The sequence below is a fragment of the Micrasema longulum genome, unplaced genomic scaffold (genome assembly GCF_059751315.1).
Source record: "Micrasema longulum isolate JH-2025_06_02 unplaced genomic scaffold, ASM5975131v1 h1tg002021l, whole genome shotgun sequence".
Taxonomy (NCBI): domain Eukaryota; kingdom Metazoa; phylum Arthropoda; class Insecta; order Trichoptera; family Brachycentridae; genus Micrasema; species Micrasema longulum.
The window spans coordinates 10,837-15,672 of NW_028279189.1; the positions used below are offsets into that span (position 1 = coordinate 10,837).

General features: G+C 29.7%; 1 non-coding gene across 1 annotated transcript; it reads right to left on the reverse strand.

The window, feature by feature from the left end:
* Positions 1–2,271: 2,271 nt before the first annotated feature.
* Positions 2,272–2,343, reverse strand: TRNAM-CAU (transfer RNA methionine (anticodon CAU)). The gene has a single exon. It is a non-coding gene; the product is annotated as a tRNA-Met (tRNA).
* Between the last annotated feature and the right edge of the window lie 2,493 nt (positions 2,344–4,836).

A 4,836-nucleotide genomic window follows, 5' to 3' on the forward strand; every position in this document is an offset into this window, starting at 1 on the left:
GGCAAATTATATGGAGGGTCTTTGTCGGATATTGTCTTTCATCCTCATGACCATATTTATTGGAAATGCGAACGGTAGCAAAAACTGTATTTACTTGTGCAACACAATATTCACAATAGCCTATATCTATAATGGTCATTTTATAAATTTGATAACGTTTGATTCGATTATAATTATCTTTATTTGAAAATGTCCCTACTCAGGCGCCCTTCATATAAACCACCCCACAAAAAACCCCACAATCATGTAATGGTTAACATAGTTGCGTTTTGCATTGCATACATTGAGACTACGGTATTGTGTTTTGGAGTCTTGGTAAAAAGTAGCGACTAGTATTTGTCTAAAGAATCATTATCATAATATCTAATCTCAGTGATGCATAGAGCACAGTACTCCGATTGCAGCCAAAACAGAACATTTTCGTTACATGGGAGGTAACGTGATTAGTTTTACGCATCGGGTGCCAGTCTAAAAACAATAAAATACTTTAGACTACAAACACCTTCAAAGGCAAATAAAAAAATAGATGCCCTGGTAAAATGGTAAGATTTGTTTTGACACTTAAAATAATATACTTTTTTAAATTTATAATTTTGAGCAGACAAGAATCGGATTTATCAATTTTTAAAAGATTTCGTATTTGAAAAAGAAGTAAGTTAGTAAAATAAACATTTGTAATATATTCTAAGCGTTGCCTGGTGGGCAAAATAATTCTGAAGAATTTTACTTTACCATAAAGTGAATCAAAATTTACGTACATTTCAAAAAAGAACCTTTATTAAAAAAAAAATGTGATAGATGTGTCACTGGCTGATTTAAGAAGTAATAAGAATCATAACAAGAATAACAACAGTCACAATCACAATCACAATCACAATCACAATCATAATCACAACAATTATAACAAGAATCATAACACTAACAAGAATCATTTTCATTTTAAAACTTCACAAAACTATATCATTTTCTATGTTTTAAATTATTTACATTCATACAAAACTTAAATTCATATAATTGTTATTACTTTATACTTAAATTATTTTTAATTTAAGCTGTTTTATTTCCATAATTATAAAAAAACATAATTTACGACCCCTGCTTGCACTTGTTTAAAACATAGAAATTTGTTTAGTCTCCCACCAGTCTGACGATGTCGGTCACAACGAAACCCAGTTTCTGATAAAAATTTATAAATAAAGTGGAAAAAAACTAAGTACGTATTTTTATCATTATAATTCATTTAATAATTTCATTTATTTATTCATTTAAAATTACACTCGTTTAAATATCTGTGAACGCTTTTTAGGCTGTGCCCGTGTCAAGCTATAATAATTAACAATAAAAAATAATGATATGTGATGTAATATAATAACAATCCAGAAAAATAGGTATGGGTAATAGATAGTAAAATAAAAAAAATACGATTTTAAAAAGATATTTGAACATAAATGTTAAAATGTAAATTATATAAATTAAGATTCATACATAATCAAATATACAAAATAACAATATCATTGAAATGAACAAAATAAAAGTATTATGGAGAAATATAGTATTATTGAAAAAACAATAAAATAGTATAATTGAAATCAATAGAAAAAATATATATATATAAACATAATTGAAATGATAATTGAGATATTAACTCACTCTACAATGTAGTAAAAAATGGGAGTAATAAGTAATACGCCAAATAAGATTGAGTACTAAATTAAATAATACAAAAAGTCATATCGAAAAAAACATTAAAATATCAAGATATATAAAAAGCAAATAAAAGTAAAAGTATGGAAGGAAGGCAGATTTGTCAATTTTTGCTAATTGCTAATCTCGAACTTTGACAACCTTGTCTCTATCAATGAACAATTAAAATGCAGTTCCACCAAGAAATATCAGTAGAAAAACTCTATTAATAAGAATAATATTTAAAATTTATTATATCTAATAAACATTTAAAATGTACATAATGTTGCAGGAGACTACTGCGAGATATTGCATAGATTTATATATTATGGAGGGTGTTATCCAGATATTGATTGAAACATATGTTTATGTAATCATTTGTAATTTTAACTTTATTTAATAATGAACATGTTTCCACTTTCCATTATGCTGTATCCCAATTCAATACACAGTTCTTGGTCTCATAAAATTTGGGATACGTTATTATTATTTTGTTGTAATATGTATTTATTTGTATGAATATGAATAAATAATTTTTAAAAAAGGTAAAGTAAGAAAAAAATATTATACAAAAACAAAATTGATTTCTAGCAGAACGTGGTTTCGATCCACGGACCTCTGGGTTATGGGCCCAGCACGCTTCCGCTGCGCCACTCTGCTGATACAATACGCCGCCAAAATAAAACATTCTATTTTTATTCGCACGCAGGTTTTATAAATCTGTACAAATAATGCCATGCTTATAACGTTGACATTTACACATGTCATAAGCAAATAATGCTAAAATTATTACTAAGAAAAATCTTATCTTCGATAATATTATATCGATCTTAGTTTTGTTATCAAGAAGTGGATATTACGTTTATTACATTTGTTTTGCTTGATCTTCAAATCTTAAAAAGAATATTTGTTTACAAAAAATGTTGACATCAGTAATATAATATTTAATATATGAAATGAAATAATTGGATGTAAAACCAATCCAATAAAATCTACCATTGTTAAAACGGAGAATTATTTTTTGCAAAATTCTGTTGTGAGGTGTTTTCTATTCGAATGTTAAAATTTATAAGGCACTTAATTTCAGCATTAGTTTCACTGCTACAGAACAGCGTTCATTTGGTATATTTGGTAACATATTTAATGTCATTAATTACCCACTAAATCTAGAGTGGGCGCGTATTTTTTAGATATGTTTATTTTACAAACATAGGTACATACCTGTATAGAATTATAATAGTTTAGAAACAGCGCACGAATGACAGGTCATAAGCCCTGTAAATGCCTAGACTTCCATATTCCCTTCTCAGAAAAATTTTCCCTTTCTGTTGAAATAAAATTAAATATGAACAACTCCCTAGGGGGGAAATGTATAAATGTGCCGGAATTGTTGAAGAACGAACTAAATAATATAAGCGATTTTTTTTTGTCTCCATTTTCAACAGAAAAAATGTGCGGGAGCAACACGATCGCGTCGAGCAAATCGCTGTTGTAACAAAGTCGTGTCCGTGCGTGTTCACACTATGACAATACAGCCACTGGTGGCCGCAGTGGTGGGGGTAATCATTGTTTCGCGGAGATAGCCTGTGCGTATATCTCGGTGGCAATGTCTCGGGACAATTTTTTGACGTACAAATTGCTGTTTACAGGTAGAAAAAGTCCGCGAACAAAACAATATTGTACTGTCCAGGTGTAAACGGCCTTTAGATATATTTAAAATAAAGCGTGACTAATGGTTTTATTGAAAATTCGTAATGTACGCTTTAAATATATTTATAATAGTTCTACCAGAATTAATGTTTGTTGTAAAATGGATTGTATTTCACTTGGGATTGATTAATGTGAGCAGATGCGTTTTATCAGAGGCGAATCAAACAGTTATCGAAGTGCACATAAATACATACGCGGGTATGCATTTATGTGCACTTCACATTCTATCACTTCTTCGCAATATTTTTAATAATCCCACTTTGCCGGAACTCCGTGCCCTGTCCATACGATAAAGGCAAAAAGTGCAAACCTCAGTCCTGGACATTTATCTTCGTCAAGTCGTCTAGTGATGATGCTTATTTGTTAAAAGTTTTTGTTTATTGCATGTATAAATGTGCAAACTTAAAAAATATATTTATTATATTTCTTTTATTTTCGAAACATTTTTTAAATAGTGTACCAACATTACTTTTGTTTAAAATAAAATTGTAAAAAGGTTATATGTCTAAAAAATATTTATCGAAATAAATATACACCGTAGTTGTTGCAAAAATATAAAACCAACATGCCATGTATTTTGATTTTAACAATTAACTATAAAATCACATCCCTTTATTTTTATTTTTATCAATCCTCTCTTAAAAATAATCTCGCTCCTAAATTTATAGGATGTTAATTTGTCTCCGCAACATTAAATGTTTTCATAACCTAATCAGTTCATGTAAGGGTTGCTTATTTAAATGCAAGGCATGTTGGATTTATATTTTTATGCAACAACTATGGTGAAGGTGTATTGTGGGTTTAGGGTGTTGGTTTTATTGAAGTACTGACGATGAGACGAGCACGTCTCGAAACCGGTACACTAAGAAATGTCGGAAAGTGGTTATATACAAATGTTTCATAACATTTAGTCAAATGTTTGACAGCAAAGTTAATGCTTAAAATATTAATAAAAAGGAATTTTATAAAACATCCGTATTTTTAAATATTTTTTTAATTTCTATCTGAAATCAAAGAAAACACTAGAAAATAAAAAAAACGTAGATTTAAAAATTAATTTGTTGAGTTCATCACCAATGAGATTTTTCGATAAAGTAAGTAATAAATTGCTTACATTTTATTACATTATGAAAATTAAAACTTTGAGCTTGAATACCTCAGAACCATACTCTGACAAGAATGAACAAAATTATTTAAAGTTCTTCTTCTTCTTCTGCAGCCTTATTCTCTCCACTGCTGGATAAAGGCCTCTTCCAAACGTCTCCATTCCTTCCTATCACTCGCTTTCATCATCCACGTTTTACCGGGAATAGAGGAAATGTCGTCGACCCATCTTTTCTGTGGCCTTCCAACACTTTTTTTGTTTGCCCACGGTCTCCACTTTATTATTCTGGGTGTCCACCTGCCATCATTTTGTCTTGCCAAGTGTCCTGCCCACTGCCA